General features: G+C 39.9%; 2 pseudogenes; both read right to left on the bottom strand.

Annotated features, from left to right (window-relative positions):
- Positions 1-3,546, bottom strand: part of LOC127448014 (phospholipase D1-like) — a 44,540-nt pseudogene extending 40,994 nt beyond the window's left edge.
- Positions 3,547-3,747: 201 nt separating this feature from the next.
- On the bottom strand, positions 3,748-16,914 carry LOC127448013 (phospholipase D1-like; annotated as a pseudogene).
- Between the last annotated feature and the right edge of the window lie 2,922 nt (positions 16,915-19,836).

Genomic DNA, 19,836 nt, shown 5'->3' with positions numbered 1-19,836 from the left:
GCAGCGGCACTACTTCCGGATATCGCATTGCGTAATCCACCAGGACTAATGCAAAGCAATACCCGCATGCTGTCCATTCTAGTGACCCGATGAGATCCATGCCAATTCATTTGAAAGGAACCTTGATCCACCAAAGGGGGCGCAATTGCACTTTTGGAGCTGCCGGCGAATACACCAGCTGACATTCACGGCATGCCCCACACCACCAGCGAACATCCCCGTGAATGCCCGGCCAATAGGAAATGGGCCATGAGACGGCTTTATGTTTTCCCCTGTCCCAAGTGACCTGCCATCGGATTATGATGAGCCACCTGGAATAACATTTCCTGATGGCTCTTTGGTATCAACAACTTGGTTGTATTTTAATTTGTCCGAGTGTCCTGTGTCACTCTATACAACCAATCTTTTATAACTGAAAAATATGGATATGTGAGTGCAATGCCCGGCTGGAGACATTGACCACCAATCACTTTCACTTGGTCAAATGCGTGCTTCAGGCTTTAGTCTCGCGACTGGTCTAGCGGGAAATCCCCTACCGGGAATTCTCTAAGGGCGGGGGAGGAGGACACCTCCCCTTCCCCAGCGTCAGCCTGACACGGAGCAGCCACAGACGGCCCAGACCATGCCTCCCCAGCCAACACATCCCACACTGATTTACTTTCTCACAGGACACATCCACACACAACCCCTTCAATAATGATTGAAAAGTCGGCCAATTAGTTCCCAAAATTAGCAGATGGGTGAGGCGAGGACTAATCACCGCCTCAATATTTTGCTTTTGTCCCTGGAATAATACCCTGACGGTCACTAATAATCACGAATATCCCCGTGCCCACACCTCACCTTCACCCGATTATTTGCCCAATGCTCCGTTTTGAACCAAGCATTGATGAATGGAGGTTTGATTACAACGTGAATCCACCAAGGCTTGGTATGTAACCCCCTCAATACTTACGGCTCATGAACATGACCCAGCTCCCCGCAACTCCAGCTGACCGGCCCAAGCCTCCCACCCACACTCGTGGCAGTGGACTCCTTCACCTGAGACGAAGAGAGAGATGGGGTTTGGGGAAGCAGAATGTTCCCCCATTTCCAGGGAAATGGAACAGGATGGAAGGAAGGAGGGGGGAGACATAAAAAACAGTTATCTTAGCTGCATATTTAAATGGTATATTTAAAAGCTTATGAATCTATGCTAATCTTAGAATTTAAAGAGAGAACAGGGGAGGAGACATTAGAGGGGTGATGGGCGTGGGGTGTGTCGACCCCCAGATACGCTGTTAGATGGTTTTCCGCTAGCTGGATCACTTCGTCCAGCAATGCCGGTCGGTGGCACTGGACCCACTCAGCTGTCCCTTTTGGCAATCAGGAGACGAACTGCTCCAGCACCACCAGGTTGATGAAATCCTCTGTGCCACTGTCCTCCTTGGCCAGGACCCACCTCCGGCAGACGTCACGGAGCTGCTGGGTGAAGACAAATGGGCTGGCAGTGTTCTTCTGGGCTGCGGCCGACCTGTTGCAAGATGGTCTTCTTCAGCACCGAGTAGTCCAGGAGGTTGTCGACTGGAAGCTATTGTGCCATGATCTGGGCTTCCCCGGTCAGCAGCTGCAGAAGATGGACCGCCCACTGTTCCGGCGGCCATTTCAGAGCTTTGGCTGTGTGCTCAAAGAGCTCAAGGTAGGCCTCCGGATCATCTTGAGGCCCTATCTTGGTGAGCAATACATGGGGGTGCGCTGCTGCCGGGGATGGGGAGGCTGCCTAAGCTCTGCAGCATCCGCCGGTCCTCCTCCTGAGCCTGAAGGAGCACATCAAAACGCTGTTGCTGCTCTCTCCGTAGCTCCATGAAGGCCTGGTGTTGGCCCTGGTGGATGCTGGCAAGGGACCTGAAGACTTCCTCCAGCAGCAACAACTCATATGACAGCATATCCTTCCTCTATTCATGGGTTTCAGCACCAGTGTAACCAGGTTCGAGGAATGAGGGAGCAGGAGATGTCGAATCCAACTCAAAGGTAAATTTATTTACACACAAACATGTTCGCTTTACTGCGTAACAGTGAAGCTTCAGACATACACTCAAATTTAAACGATGGCTGCACTGACGCACACACACACACACACACGTGCAAGCTCGGCTCTCTGTCTCTCTCACTCTGAGGTCTGGCCCCTTTTTTTTCCCCCGTCTCTCACTGTGAACAAAGAAAAAGCAATTACCAGCAATTCATCTCAGGTGAAAACCCTTACCGCTTCCTCTACCCAGCATCTACTACCAACTGTAAATGTTCACACACCATACAAAATCTTCCAGATGAATAAATGGTTATTATTGTTGTTTACACAGATGCCAGTAGGCTACTCATATTAATAATTATTTTAGCAACTCAGTATTAGGCTACAGCAAGCAAATATGCACAATTTATTTTATTGGCATAACAGCAAATTAAATACTATGCAGTAAGCACTCTTTGCTAATGCAGCAAAATAAAAATAAAATTAAAAAACTGAACCGTTTGGACCTGCATACGCCATTAAAAGTGGTCCCGCACCTACAGGATAGGCTTATATCATGCAGTTGATTTAAAGTTTTGGAAATTAAAATAAAATCCAGTGGAGAGAGTCTTCTTAACAAGCTCAAGGAACAATGATGAAAATATTTTCAGTCATCTCCATGCTGGATTGTTCCGAGTTTGATTGGATGCAGGCTATTGATTTAAATGTGAATGGATGCAAGGAATGGAATGTTACAAATGCGGATACACTCATTTCAATGCAACAATAGTCTAATAAATATGTATTAATGTAAGAATTGCACTACATTATTTTATATTTGTTTTAAAATGTTAAATTCTTTCAGAAATAAAGACAACCCATCACAACCATAACCAAGACAACCCAGTGACTCAAGTGATTTACATTTTATGATGAATTTGGCCATGGCCACTGATCTAGAGTCAGCTTTCCCTTCCTGCTAGTAATTAAAATTTGTAGGCTATATGAGGTGGGGGAACTGAAACAGTTTACTGGCCATGGGAAGGCCAGCCTTACACACACTCCACCTATGCAAACAATTATTGGTATGGTCATCAAATTAAATCAACTATAAAACAAGTTATGTATTCTTCCAGTGCACTATTCTCCTATTGTAAAACACCTTGGTCTATTATTGGTCTGTTTGCAGAATAATCACATAAATTGAAATGGAACACAAAATAAATCATGCATGTTCCACTGGTACATCAAGGAGTGTGAAATAAACGCTAAGAGAATTTTAAAAGCTAAGTACAAGAAACATGATTGATGCTGATTCTAGTCTGTACCACCAGGCTGTGATAAAGATTTCCTCCTTTGCTTCTTCCAGAGCATCAGCAATAACATCAGAGTGTTGTTATCTCAGATCAGGCCGTGGTCTTTTTTATCATTCCCCTTAGGGTGGCTGCCCACCCTGCCCTTCCTGTAGTTACGCCAATGATTGTTCAGCAATCTTCTTGAATGTATAATTTCTCACCATTTTGATGTAATGTTTTCTCTGACAGGTGTGAAAGACCCATGGCGGTTTTATTTATTTTTATTTATTATTATTATTATTTTTTTTTTAATTGCTAGGTTTATGGTTGCAACAAGAAAACACTTTCTTTGAAAACAAGTCTCAAAATGCAATTTTGCTTTCAAGTAAATTCTCTTGTTTTAAGAATGTTTAGATATTTTACTGGAAAACAAAATACTGATTACATTTTTTTTTGTGTGTTTGTTTTATTTCTTTATTTAGCAGAGATCCATTTGAATGAACAATTCTTACATAATGAAATTGTTGCGATCTAAAACACATTTATATCAACCTGCCTGCAAAGATTCTCAATCATGACTCCATGCCTGACTCTGGTCTCTAGGGTCCCTATATTGATGTGAAATCCCTTATCGTATAGAATCACGGTACCTTCTTGGCCATCCTCCGGCCTCATGTAGAGAACAAAGGAGTCCTTTACAACCAGCCATCTGAAACATGAAGCAGTCACCACATAAGAGCTGAAACAAGGGGGAGAACCATTCTATCAGCTGTGGGAAAACAGCATAATAACCTAAGTAAGTAAACAACTGCAACAGTAGATATGCCATGACCTGAAGGGTCAGCAAGGCCGCAATCCGAGGAGCAAAATTCAATTGAAGCTGAAACTGTCAGTGTTTGCTTTAAAGAGCCTTGTGAATTATGCAAGTGTAATGTAAGCTGCTTGTCAAAAGAAATAACAAGAACACCCCAGTCTGCACAGATGAAGACAGTTCAACGACGGCATCTGTTATTCACCAATATTCATTTCAGGACTTGGTGTCTTTTTTTAAATAATACTTGTGAAACCATGAGACAAAGATCATGCACTATTGATTGAACTGTATTTCTCAGAAACAGAGTATGTTACTGTACCTCCTCACATGTGATTAGGAGTGTTGAGAAAACGGATAAAAATTATACCTTAAACTTTCATTACAGAATTATTCCAAATGAAATAAAATCACAATTAGAATCACATTATATTTCTTTAATATCTCAGATTCTCAGTTGTTTCTCATAGACAGCAAGAATATTCAGCAGAGATTAAACAAAAACTTTTGTCACCTGCTTCTCAAAGCTTTAACCTGAGAAAAGAGAGTTTCAGTAGAGATCTCAACAATGTTGCAAACTGTGCTCAGATTTGCCAAGATAGTCTGCAATCAAAGGTCATAGATTTCAAAATTTACTCAAACATTTCTTGTCAAATTCTTCTAAAACCAAATTACTTGAGCTATACTACCCACATTAATTGTATACCTCTACTATGACAGTATGTCAACAACTGTCTCATATAGTTCTAGTTTTGTTTTTTTCTCAGAAATTTTAGGACAAATATCTGAGACAAAGTGGATTCTTGAATGACAAATAAATGAGAACTTTATTTAATCACAAGTGCTTTGAAAGAGCAACATCTGCGTAATTAAATTACCTTCTGGGATGGTTTCCTCAAAAACACAGTTGAGTATTCATCCAAACACACAAAAAACATATGTAGATATAACAGTTCTCACCTTTTGGACCAACGGTAACAGACACTGTTGGATTCACATCAGTAACGTATAGGGAATGTGTTTCCTCCTGATTTCTTTAAGATCAGACCTTCACGTTTGTCAGAGCAAATGAACAAATAAATGAACAAATACTTATCGAGGCAACAAAAGGTATTCTCTCAGACATTTTCTTCTACTTTTATTTTACTATGCACATATATACTGAAGAGATCATTGTGTTCTACCTATAAATAAAAATACAATTATTCTTTCTTATGTTCCCTTTGGTCACAGATCCTGCATAAATGAGATTTGACTCACTTCTAATGAATTCAAGCTGAAATGAAATTCAAACATACAATGTAGCTCATTAGCATCAATAAGCCTGCAAACCAGCTTTAGGGCAAATGCATACAAACCATACACCAGTTCATTCCAAATATGCTTATCAATATTTCAGTTAATCATGGTTCCTTGAGATGTTGCAGTAATTATGGCTAAAATAAAGAAATAAAAGTAGCTTCTGCTTTGAATTGTTCAGTCCAGTTCTACCTTAATAATTAGTAACAGTCCAGAGAGTGTGAGGTGAAAACTGAAGTGTGTGGGGGCAATGTTTCCGGGTACAGATACTCTTTAATTAGCCCTGCAAACGAATGCTAATTATGTGACTGACAGAGTATTAGCATGTGAAGCACTGAACTGAGTGTGGAATCATCTCTCACAGGCACTCTCTACAAAAAGCCTGTTTTAATGAGTGAAGACACAGCAGGTAGTGTGCCTTTCAGAAACTTCCTTCTGCCTACATGTGACACAATGGTAACTGAACAAAGTTTTTTTTATTATTATTCTAAGATTAGCATAGATTCATAAGCTTTTAAATATACCATTTAAATATGCAGCTAAGATAACTGTTTTTTTATACAGTTTATGGATGAGATAAGCAAGATTTGTAAGTGAAACATAATCATAATATTACAATTAGATTGACAAAAAGTACCAAAACCAGTACCATAGTGTCACTGTGTGTCATTTTTTGGCATGGTACATTGGTAAGACCATGGTATTCTTTAACATAACTTATGTAAATACCATGGTGTGTGAATATGGTCATTCAGCATCATGGTATGCATCAAAATACCAAGGTATTATCATCTAATACCATTATTGGTACTCCCACAGTATTTTTTCTTAAGGACAAGGACAACTGTTTGAGCTGTGACTTACTTTTGCAGGATGTGTCCCGTACAAAGGTCTTTTCAATATATTCCTCAGATAGTCCTCAAGTTGCATCTGTTACAACAAAAGGAAGACTGAAACATCAGAGGAAGAAACAGATGTTTGTAAAGGTATTTTCTATATTAATTTATTTGTATAAAATAAAACATAAATAAAAAATAATTGAAAATACTTGATTGATGAAAATTCTCTCATCATTTACTCATCCTCATGCCATCCCAGATGCGTAGGACTTTCTTTATTCTGCTGAACACAAACAAAGATATTTAGAAAATTATCTCAGCTCTGTTGGTCCATTCAGTTCAAGTGAATGGTGGCCAGAAATTTTAAGCTCCAAAAAGCATATGAAAACAGCAGAAAAGTAATCCATATGACTCCAGTGGTTAAATCCAAGTCTTCAGAAGTGATATTATAAGTGTGGGTGAGAAACATATCAATATTTAAGTCCTTTTTTACTACAAACTTTCCTCTCTGCCAAGTAGGTTGCAATGTGTAAGAAGACGTGAAAGAAGTGAAATTGGACATTTATAGTAAAAAAAATAAAAAATAAAAAATAAAAGGACTTAAGTATTGATCTGTTTATCACCCACACCTATCATATCGTTTCTGAAGGCAATGGATTTTACCAGTGGATTCATATGGATGCTGCCTTTATGTGCCTTTATGGGCTTCAAAGATCTGCCCATCATTTACTTGCACTGAATGGACTAACACAGTTGCGATATTTTTCTTAAAATCTTTGTTTGTGTTCAGCAGAAGAAAGAAAGTCATCTAGAATGGCATGAGGGTAAATGATGAGAGAATTTTCACTTTCCCTTTAACAGGGTTTGTATAGCAATTAAAGGTTTAGAAACAGACACACACATGCACAAATATGTGCACACATCCTGAATCTGTCATTATCATTTAGACTGATATTAGCCTTCTATTTTAAACAGGTCTTCATGGTAATGTAGGTATGCGTTCTCCATGAAACCTTTCACAGCCTTTGATTGACCTCTTGACTGAGTGACTGTCAAAAACAGAATTTTTTCACAAATTTGACATGTTTTGTGACCAGGAAACTACCTCTGATTCGATTAAGTGATCTTCTTACACCCATCAGGGTTAACAGTGCAGTGAGGTGGAGCAAAGCGTTTTTCGTTGTGTTCACAGAGCACTAACAACAATACATCTGGGACAAATTATGTACACCCAATTGAAAAATGAAAACACTTAGCGGCACAAAAGCAAATGTGGTAGATTGTGTTTTCAAGAGGTCAGGTGTGTTTTGTGTTTGTGTGTATGTGCAATTGAGTGTAAGCATGCGGAGATGAATTTAGCAGAGCTTACATTCGACTTGGCAGGGACATTTTTAAGAGGGCCTTGAATTTGAGAAGCTCTTGATGAAGTGCCTGGAAGTGCTTGAAACAGCATTTAATTTTCCATTTGAAGTCTCCGTGGCTCAATTCAGTTGTGCACAGGTTGGGATTCAGCACCTTTGAGTGGATCATTTAAAAAAACAAGAACTGATTGAATCTATTTGTGCACAGCATATCTAATCATGATACATAATCCATAAAATAATTATGACTAGATAAACAAATTAAAAGAGTACTTGCTATTCATCATATTATTAATTGTATTATTCAAAATTGTACAATAGTTTTATAAATTGGTTTGGATCATGAAAGTGGTTCTCTTGTAGTGTTGCCATTTTATTTTATTTTATTTTATTTATTTATTTCCCCCTTGTAGATGTGAATTGCTCAACCTCTGTCACTTGCACCAGGATTGGCATGTCTTCAAGAAATATAACACCATCCAGGGACTTGAATGGAAGCAAGTTGTATATTGCTTGAAAGGAGATGTTCCTTGCTTCTAAAAACAATCATAACATTTCCATGGTTGAGTCGTTGTTATAATTTTATCTTAAGTAATCACCCATGTGCTTAGTGGATAATCAAACTGGCCTGTCCAGTTGAGAACAATAAAGAAAACATGGCTTAAAACACACACACACGCACACACACACACACAAACACACGCATGCACACACACGCGCGCACAAACGCATGCACACACATCCTGAATCTGTCATTATCATTTAGACTGATATTAGCCTTCTATTTTAAACTCGCTGATAACAACTTAGCAATCTAACACAGCTACTTAGCTACTACTAAAATAGTTTGCTTGGCTTTTCATCCTTTGAAGTTGCACAGTAATTGCATGGAGAGGCAGCATTTGATTGTCAGCAGGATAGCAATTGAAGAATCCAGCTGGAGACTTTACAGTATGCAGTGTGTTCACAAGGGAAATCCCAAGGTTAAATCTGCTATCAGATAATGATTCTAGTAAGCCTGTGTTTTTAACTGCGGCAATTAATATATTTGTTCTTAAATATGAATGGATGTGCATTAATGCTTTGGCATGAGTGCCTTACAAAGATGTTTTTTTTTTTTTTACTTAATAGTGTAAATTATTATTAAAAGTAAATGATCTGTTTAAAGTTCACATTTCTCAATTTCAATTTAAACCAATTTAAATGGGTGCTTTTCATGTTATACCACTAAGAAGCATAATGTATACATGTATGTGTGTATATATATATATATATATATATATATATATATATATATATATATATATATATATATATATAGCACTAACTTCTGTTTCCATAGAAACTAGATTTGTCTGGCTTTGAAAAAATTTTTACTATGACATTTGTTCAGTGTTGGACTCAAAAGTGTGGGACAGGTGCATTTAGATGAAACAATCATATAAATGATCAGTAAAAAAAAATAAATAAAATAAATAAAAACCTTTAAGATGGTGTAAAATAATATTTATATGAAACAGTTTCATTTGAAATAATGTCATATTGTAATTGAATAAGCTCATTTTACATATATCAACACTGAGACCACAGTTGTGGGACATGAACAAAAATGGTGTTTGGACCTATAAATGTACCTTGTGTAAATTTTCAGCTTTACACTAAGCTAAATTGCTATTTCTAGGCATTTTACATGCACGTTACCAGGCTCGATCATATTTTTTTATCAAGAACATTCACGTTGGATAATAATTTCTTTTTTTCTAGTAAGACCTTTGATATTGGGGCAAAAATCGTATTCTTGATAATAATTTTTGTATTGTTTTCCTGTAAAAATATCTAAAAATCCTTAAAACAAGATCAGTTTGATTGATCTTGTTTTAGAAACAAAACTGCATAAGATATTTAAGTTTTTCAGAGAATGTTTTTTTAACATGTGTATTTTGTCTTACTGTACTGGCAGAGTTTTTATAGTCAAAACAAGTGAAAAAAAACTACCAGTGCTGAAGAAGTAATCCAAAGTATTTAGAATACGTTACTGACCTGAGTAATCTAACGAAATACATTACAAATGACATTTTACAGCATGTATTCTGTAATCTGTACTGGAATACATTTCAAAAGTAACCCTCCCAACACTGTGTGTATATATATACTGTATATAATGTATAGTACAAGTATTTTAGTATTTAGTATTCCATTTGGGAGTAAATATCTTAGGGGCCGTTTACATGACAACGTTTTCAACTAAAAACGGAAAACTTTTTATGTGTTTTGGCTGTTCGTTTACATGACAACGGCGTTTTGGGGCCTGAAAACGCGAACTTTTGAAAATGGGTTTCAAAGTGCACGTTTCTGAAAACGATGCCGTTATCATCTCCGTGTAAACATACATAAACGTGAATTTGTGAAAACTATGACGTCATGCGCACGCGTATTACGTGTTATATAAAGAATGATGGATTGATAGGCATCAATTTGAGATGTATAATTATTAATATGAATACTGGTGTCTGTGCAAATAACAATAATCAACAATTTATTCATTTGGAGTGTTTTGTATGGAGTGTACATTGTACAGTAGGCAGAACCTGCAATTTGAAAATCTTGAAATTAATGTATGGATTCAGATGGGAAAAATGTATTTGTATTTTAAATGTTATTTATTTATTTACATAATTTTATCTGATGTACCATTACCCTGCAATTCATTCACCCACCGCTTATGTATATAGCCTATTGACAGAGATGTGATGCCATGTACAGTATTCAGTGATATGCTTAGAATATGAAAACATGAGGCAGTGAAAATGCATGTTAGATCCAATGTACACAAGACCTCTCTCTCCATCAGAAGATATCCATATATCAGAGTTCTGTCTGATATCCAAAACCAGCCAACATCAACAGCTTGTTATGTTAACTTACTCTCCTACCAGCCCAAGAATCAGCAGGGGGAATACAGAAGAACGCAGGAGATGAAGTGATGGTAAAAATGAGCAGAGTTTATTGAATAATCTTGAGAGTTCAGTCTATAGGCATGCGCGTGAGTATTTCAAAACAATGCACAAGACATTCAAAATTACAATGGTGGACTACAGGACTGTGTCTGTGCTCCTCAAGATTTTGAGTTTATTGATGCTCCTCCAGCAAAGTAATTGTAGTAATAAAGCAACCTCATCGTCCGTCCAGATAAAATTGCTTGATGCTTTTGCCATCTTCACTGTTTGTATTCACCGCTCTGTGGAAGAATGCTTATGTGCGCAGGTGCGTAGTGTTTCTTTACAAAGTGACATCGCTTGCTACTGGCCTGGCATGCATAATACAGTGTTTTTAGTCGTTTTCGCGGATCCGTGTGAACGGGGATCGTTTTGACAGTGTTGTCGTCTGTACACGAAACTTTTCAAAAAAGCAAAGGAAAAACGTTTCCGTTTTTAGTACATCGTTGTCGTGTAAACGTACCCTTAGTCTATATCAGTCCTTTAGTGTTTTTTGAAGCTTTCTATTTTGCATTTTGTCATGAATCTGTTTCCAAATTTTGGTTTGATGTGCACAATTTCTATGGTTTTCCACCACTACTGGCCCCAATCTCTGCCTGAAATTCAGTATTCAGTATCACTTGGGAAGAGACCATGTTTCTACAAAATGCACTGCTGAGACACAATTGCCCCACCTGCTCTAAGTCCGATATCAAACTGCCTGACTTACTGTGCCCTTTTGATATAATGACAATAGTATTCTCAGAGGTCAGCTGTCCTGTGAGGTCACTGATGAAAGGGAAGACAAACTGACCCAGCAGTTTATCGCCAAACTGGTCGTTTGCTGGTCGTTCTGGTCCAGGCTGCCAGAGAATTGCCTCGTGACCGAGTCCAGGCGCTCCAGTTTAGGAGGCCCCTGACAGCCCCTCAAAGATATTTTCACTTAACAGCCTTCATCTACAAGAACAATGAGCACTATTTCACCATGAGGTACCAATACAAGAGCAACGTGTGGTGCATTATCTAGTCTATAATGCTTTTGCAATGATAATACAATATTTAGCATCAGTATACATGTTTTTAATGAATTTTATTAATAATTTATTGTTTATCCTTAGTTATTTAAACTGTATTTTATCTGTTAAGCTCTTTGGTCAACATCTGTTGTTTTTAAATGTGCTATATAAACAAAATTGTACTGTTATATATAACTTGTAAAATTACATATATAATATTATTGTCACGTTTATGTGTTTTGTTCATGTTTTGTGTTCATGTCTTTTATTTTGAAAGTTTAATTCCTGTTTCATTGCCATGTCATGTGATCTGTTCCCTCATGTAATCCTCTTGTTCCATGTGTTTTGTTCTCATTGGTTTGTGTTCATGAGTCTTGTTATTTGTAATCAGTTCTTATGTCATTGGTTCATGTTTCATTGTCTTATTAGTTCAGTCTTGTGATTGGTTGTCTTGTTTACTTGTTACCCATGTCTGTGTATTTAGCCCTGATGTTTGCCATTGTTCTGGGTCATGGATTGTTTGTGTAGTGTCGTGTCAAGTTTATGTTTCACGTTTGGATGCCACTGTAAATAAACTGCACTTGGGTTCTTCACATCATCTTCGTCTGCCTGTCATTGCCAGCAATCGTTACAATTGTATTAGTTATATATTAAATATTTTATATTTAATCAGTTGTGATTTAGCAATATGAGGTGAATTAGAACAGGACGACTATGTTTGAGAATAATTGTTTTCCAATTTTGATTAAATTTATTTGGTACAATATTATTCTGTTTTATTTATTAGACACTCCTTAAGATGGACAATGGTTACAAACACATAGCTGTACTATAAATGATAATAGCAGACACCCTTTCTTATCATTTAGTTACATTTCACTAGTATATTTTCTGCCAAATATGCATAAACACCTCACATTCAGATATTTGGTGACTGATAATTTACCCCATATTTGAAAATGCATTATATATGGATTTAATATCAGTTGGCTAGTTGCAGCTCTCTGGTATTCATCTGTTAATGAGGGGCTCCTCTCCTCTCCTGAATGGCCCAGGAGCCACTGGCACAAATGCAAAGTGACAGACAAGTCATCAGAGAACATGGGGACCTAATGTCTTTTGATACCAGAAAGGGTGACAGACATTGATTTTTTTGTGATCTGACGGTACATGTAATGATAAAAGAAAGGAAAGGTCAGGGTCAAATGCATGAAAGTGAGGAAATGGCTGGATATCACGCAATGTCTCGGCCCACCAACCTTTTCCTGAGCTAAACAATGCATTTTACTGACTTTATGATTGATAGTGGAAAAACTAACACAGCTGTGTTCTGTGAGAGTGTGTTAATTAATATTAAAAACATAATGAATTATGCTATCTGTACTAATTTGAAGTATAGTTTGTTAATTAAATGACATATTATTTGAATGTGCATTGAATATGTTGCTTCTGCTCTTTAGCATTCATTTTATTCAATTATTTTTCATTTAAAAAAATAAATAAATAAAATAAATAGGTAAAACAGCATTACAATCCAGTGATAATAACAGATATTTTAATAATAATAATAATAGACATTTTTGAGCTTTGATGCTTCTTAATGAGTCTTCTCACTGTATGAATGTTATACTTGTTTTACACCTGCTTTATATGTTTTTTTATTAATTACTTTTTTATTCCAATTTGTGTCTATGAAAGAGAGAGAGAAGGGGGGATTTTGTGCTTCATTTCACCTGTCATTGCTCTACTAAGACTGAGAATCTTCCTAATGACCATGGCAAGGGGCCAACGGCTACAAGGAGGGGGTGGAGTCAAACACACTTGCGATTTCTTCACCTAACATTGGCCAGATAGAGATACGGTCAAGATACACCAGAACCTTTACCTTTACCTTAATTGAAGGCTGACTTAATAAATTCATCAATAAAGACAGTTGAATTTAATTTTAATCAGTACAGTATTGCCATTGTAGAAACTCAGCACCTAATTCTATGTGTATCAATGAGGTCATTTAGTTAATATAATAGATTTGCTATATATTCACACACTTGATATGAGATACACACAGGACAACGCGTTTACTGGATTAGATTGGATCTGTAGGAGATCCAAATTCATACATTTTTTTAGGTCTTAAATTGTTCATGATAATAATTGTGTGTGTGTGTGTGTGTGTGTTTGTGTGTGACAACTGCAATTTAAATAAAGTTATTAGTTTGTGGTGTAATTAGAAAGGATGTGAGTCTTTATTCTATGACAGTACAAACAGGACAGAGGCAATTCATTATGCAAGTAATAGGGCACATTATTGTGCAAATGTTCTCCATCAGACTAGTCACTAAATCAGTCACCACTATAACTGCACATTCTTTAATTAAAATGAATCACAATGTTGGATGAAGGGAAAAAACAGAGCTCAGAACAGCAGGAAGGCAAACTAAGAAAATATAGAGAGCTTTTACCTCATCTTTGCAGCCAGTGGAGGAGAAATACACTGACACACCTCCTGAGTGTTCTTCTCCCAACCTTCCAAAGACACAAGAAATATCAACAGGTTGTCACATCTCTGCTTTTAAACTCTGTTAGTAGTCTGTCTTACTCTATGTAGAAACACAGATAACCCCTTTCTGTTAATTTAAAGAGTTTCAGGGCTGTTATCCTATGAATTATGTCAGCAATATGATTGGCCGGTTCCATTCTGAGCCCTTACAATGTATCATTTCATCACAGGGGACAAGGGAATGGTTTCACTGCATGCTCAAAGCCTCTATTGATAGTGTAAAGCTCTGACACGGGTGTGAGTCTTTGTGTTTGAAACGATTGTACCAGGAATCAAAGCTACAGCTAATCTCTGTGATGTCATCTCTCATGAGATGGGAACTGGCAGAGGACTGGCCGGAATGGTATTTGTGTTGCTATGTGATTAGTGATGTGTCAGAGATTCAAAAGGAGAGAATTAGGACAATCACCAGTATGACACATTGCCACAATGGTAGCTGAAAAATTTATTTCATTTATTGGTAACTAAACATAATAAAATCTAATTTTAGATATAGTCTTTATTTTGTGTAAAAAAACACACATGGTATCCGAGGAAGACTTCACTATTTTACTCTCTGTTGATTCGCATTATTTCCAGATATTCCAGAGATGTTGCTGTGTGTTTCCTTAACTTACTATAACAACATCCAGTTGAGGTTTCCCTCTTACATAAAACTCTGGGATTCCCCCAATGTATGAGCATATACAAAGACATTAGGGACAGTCGATATTTTACATTTGTGTGTATAAATGGGTATAGTTTGTAGTGTATGTGATTTTCCCACTGTACTCCCAGAAATGTTGAATTCTTTTCACTGTTTTGACTTGTTAGGAACCTATGACGTTTGTTATCCTGGTCTGTTCCAAGCACACACACTCTTCAAACACCCATTAGAACGCCGCTTATGTGTTAACATGGCCACATTTTGCTACTTATGGTTCATTAACAAATAAGGTTGTACAAGGTGTTATAATGAGAAATCTTTATAAAATCTAGTTTAAAACACTTGTGTTATGTTCTCAGAAATGTAATCTTTGTGTCCAATTTGGTTTCCTATATTTTTGAAAAACCTATATAGTATTTTCTAAAAAAAAAAAAAAAAAAAAGAAAACAACAAAAAAAAAAAGAAAATCTAACTTTAAAATTGTAATGTGGTGTAACCATTAGGTAAAAAGTATTATAGTACTTTCTTTGCACCTTGAATATGTGAGAGTGTAAACAACTTTATCATTAATTTCCAAAAAGTTTTCAAACACATTTCTCAAGATAATATATATATATATATATATATATATATATATATATATATATATATATAATATATATATGTTAATAAATATTATGTATTTTTGAGTCAAAAATATCAAGAAGTTTTCTCAGGGTTACACCACATGAACAAAATGTGCCTTTTCACAAAAATGTCAAAATAAATATCAGATATTTTTTTCAACTTTACGTTCAGTCTTAAGGGTCTAAAGGTGTCCTCTCTCTTTTATGGTTTTTATGGTCAACATAAACAACAAAATAACTACCTACATGTTGGTTACACCCAATGAATTTGATTTGGTGGACAAAAGCTTTTTTAATCATATTACACAATTGTTTCACTGCTTATTTTTTTAAGAAATAACAATAAAAGATTTTTCTGCACCATAGTCATGGCAACATTTCTTTTTTTCAGGAATTTCGGCTTTTAATGAGACTTTGACTTTCTTTTTTTTTTTTTTTTTTTTTTTTACTGTCTCTGGACACCACATGACATTTTTTACTTTAAGCCCCAGACAAAAAATATCAATATGACTTTGTGGCAGTGGGGGTGTGGTCAAGCGTTCGTCTGGAGAGAGAGAAAGCGGTAAGGGTGCTTGCACCTGAGCAAGATTATGTTTAACACCTGTTTCTAATTCCAGCGAGCATGGGGAGAGCGGCATATAAGCAGCCACGCCACCAGCAGAGCAGGGAGAGAGAGTCTGGCACAAGAAAGGCCACGGTGTTCCTGAAGCTGTTGTGTTTAATCTGTTGTGTGTGTGAAGCTGATGTGTTTAAGTGACTATGTGCCTGTGAAGCTGATGAGTTTGTGAAGTTGCAAATACTGAAGTGGCCGATTAAAAGACTTACCTGAGCCTGGAAAAACCTGCTTCCCTGTGTTCTCCTTCCCTTCTGCTGTACAATTCGTTACACTGGTACCAAAATCCGGGAATTGAAGTTGGAGGATGTACGCCCCATGGAGTCCTCCCAGTTGGCAGAGATCCTCAAATCCCTCACTGGCCTACACCAGTCCCACCAACAATCCCTGCTTGAGCTCCAGCAAGATCAAGATCGCCAGTTCTTCGAGATCCTTCGGGCTCAAGCAGAAGACCGGCATGCGATCCGGAGCCTTCTCAGCCAGGAGAGACCCCCGGCCGCGTCCTTGGACAACCACAGCCCCATGCCCCCGCCCGCGCTCTCAAAGATGGGGCGGAAGGCAACCCAGAAGCATTCCTTGATCTCTTTGAGCGTACCGCTGAGATCTGGGGCTGGCCGCGTGATCAATGGGTGGCCAGGCTCCTCCCGTTGTTGTCCGGGGAAGCCCAGCTCACAGCACAACTGCCGGCGGCAAACTTCCTGGCTTATGAAGACCTGAAGAAGACCATCCTGCAGCGGGTTGTCCGCAGTCGATGAAGTTGGAGATGACTGGCCGCCCGTTTGCTTTCACCCAACGACTCCGAGATGCCTGCCGGAGATGGCTGCTGGCGGGGGATTGTGACGTCAAGGGAGTGATCGATCAGGTGGTACTGGAGCAGCTCGTCCATCGGCTACTGCGAGGAAAGGCAGAATGGGTCCAGTGCCACCACCCGGTGTCGCTGGAGGAGGCTGTTCGATTGGCGGAGGACCATATGGCAGTGTGCCCGAGGGCGAAAGAGCCCTCCCACTCTCCCTCCTCTTCCACTATGTTTTCCCTGTTCTCTTCCACCTCCCCTCTTCTCTCTCACTCTGCTCTCTCCCCAGAGCCCGTTTCTGCCCCGTGGAGACGAGGAGTCCTGCCACCGAAGCCAGTTCCCCACGCGCGGGGTTTTGCATCACCCACAGCATTGACAGTGCCCCGCTGCTCTCCCCCTCAGGTGGAAGTGTCCTTCGACGCAGGGGCCGGTCTGCTGGAGTTGCGGGGATCCAGGACACTTCCTGGATCAATGCCCTGTGATGGTGCTGGGAATGGTGGTCTGGACCCCTGACACTCTGCGGGCTGCCCCCAATTGGGCCGGAGCGTACCGGATACCGGTAAGAGTCAAGGGGGGTACTCACCAAGCAATGGTGGACATGGGTTGTAATCAAACCACTATCCACCAACGCTTGGTTCAACACGAGGCTTTGGGCACAGCTAAAATGGTGAGGGTGAAGTGTGCATGGGGATATTCACAACTACCATGTGGTGACCCTTGTGATTAAATTCCGGGGAACAAAACATAGAGGGGAGGCCGCGGTTAGTTCCCGCCTCACCCATCCGCTGATTTTGGGGACTAATTGGCCTGAATTTAGAAAATGTATTAAAGGGAATATGCGCGGATGGATCCTGCACAAAAGCGATGAGATGTGATATGTGTGATGCTCTGGCAGGGGAGGCGGAGCCAGGGCCATCTTCATCAGCTCCACGTCAGGATGATGTGAGGGGGGGAGAGGCTGCAGCCCCTCCCATCCTCAGGGGATTTCCCTTTGGAGCAGTCACGAGATGAAACCCTCAAGCACGCCTTTGACCAAGTGAGAGTGATCGATGGTCAACAACTCCAGCCGAATGTTGCACTTTCATATCCTTATTTCACAATTATAAACGAGCGGTTGTATAGAGTGACGCAGGATGCTCAAACAAAGGAAGATACAACCCAGCTCTTAATACCGTGAAGCCGTCGGGAAATGGTGTTCCAAGCGGCTCATTATAATCCCATGGTGGGTCATCTGGAGAAAGAAAAACACTGAACTGCCTATTAGCCGTTTTTATTGGCCGGGCATTGGCGGCGATATCCGCAGGTGGTGTGCGGCATGCCGCGAATGTCAGCTGGTGAATCCACCGGCCACCCCAAAAACGCCATTGCGCCCCCTTCCGCTGATCGAAGTCCCCTTAGAGGGAATTGGAATGGACCTCGTCAGGCCATTAGAGCGGTCAGCACATGGACATTGCTTTGTATTGGTTCTAGTGGACTATGCAACGCGATATCCAGAAGCAGTGCCTCTGCACAGCATCTCGTAGTGCAGAGGCACTCTTCAAAATAATCTCCCGGGTGGGGATTCCGAAAGAAATCCTCGCAGATCAGGGCACAACCTTTATGTCACGGACACTACACAAGCTTTACGAATTGTTGGGCATTAAATCAATCTGCACCAGCGTTTACCATCCACAAACAGATGGCCTGGTGGAGCAATTTAATAAAACCCTTAAAAATATGATTCTTAAGTTCGTACACGAGGATGCTAGAAATTGCGACAAATGGCTCAATCCCCTGTTATTCGTAGTACGAGAGGTCCCGCAAGCCTCCATTGGGTTTTCCCCATTCGAGCTGCTGTATGGGTGGCGCCCGCACGGCGTGTTTGATGTCATATGTGAAGCTTGGGAGGAGGGACCTTCAACCAGTAAAAACGACATTCAATACGTTCTTGATCTCAGAGCAAAACTCCACACTTTGGGGCAACTAACACAGGATAATTTTCTCCAAGCTCAAGAATGACAGAGCCGACTGTATGACAGGGGAACTCGGCTGTGGGAATTTGCACCGGGACATAAGGTACTCATATTACTCCCCACATTGAGCTCCAAATTACTTGCCAAGTGGCAAGGACCCTATGAGGTCACACGACGAGTGGGGGATCTTGATTATGAGGTAAAGCGAACCAATAGAGGGGGCGCACGTCAAATATATCACCTCATCCTCCTAAAATTGTGGAGGGAGGCGGTCCCTGTGACGTTGGCTATGGTAGTTCAGGCTGGAGGTAAATACAAAACACAATCATTTCACCCCGGTCACTTGCGGAGACCACCTCTCACCGTATCAACTCGCAGAGGTTGCCAAGTTGCACCAGGAGTTTGCAGATATGTTTTACCCTCTACTGAGTTGTACGAACCTCATCCAGCACCACATCAAGACCGAGCCGGGGCACAAAAAGAAAATTGTCCGGGAAGAATTGGATGCAATGCTCGTATTACTCCCCACATCAAGCTCCAAATTACTTGCTTTTACATTCACCCGATTTCTCTCTCCCTTTTGTCTTGCAGACGGACGCTTCAGACAGAGGGCTGGGGGCCATGCTCTCACAGGTGGTGGAGGGGGAGGAGCACCCGGTGCTGTAAATTAGACGCAAGCTCTCGCTGAGGGAGACTAAGTACAGCACCATAGAAAAGGATTGTCTCGCCATCAAGTGGGCGGTCCTCACTCTCCGGTACTACCTGTTGGGGCGGGCCTTCATCCTCTGCTCGAATCACGCCCCACTCCAATGGCTCCACTGCATGAAAGATACCAACACGCGGATCACCCGTTGGTATCTGGCTCTTCAGCCGTTTAAATTCAAGGTGGTCCACAGACCGGGAGCGCAGATGGCATTCACCGACCAGAAATGGAGGGGGGGGGGGGAGTGTTAGACAGGCCGGATGTCTCCCCGGCCTGAGTCAGGTGGTGGGGATATGAGGCAGCGGGGGCGTGGTCAAGCAATCCGTCCGGAGAGCATGAAAGTGGTAAGGGCGCTTGCAC

This window comes from Myxocyprinus asiaticus, chromosome 11 (genome assembly GCF_019703515.2).
Source record: "Myxocyprinus asiaticus isolate MX2 ecotype Aquarium Trade chromosome 11, UBuf_Myxa_2, whole genome shotgun sequence".
Classification (NCBI taxonomy): Eukaryota; Metazoa; Chordata; class Actinopteri; order Cypriniformes; family Catostomidae; genus Myxocyprinus; species Myxocyprinus asiaticus.
Note: the sequence above shows the minus strand (reverse complement) of the source record. Positions and strands in the feature narration are given on the sequence as shown.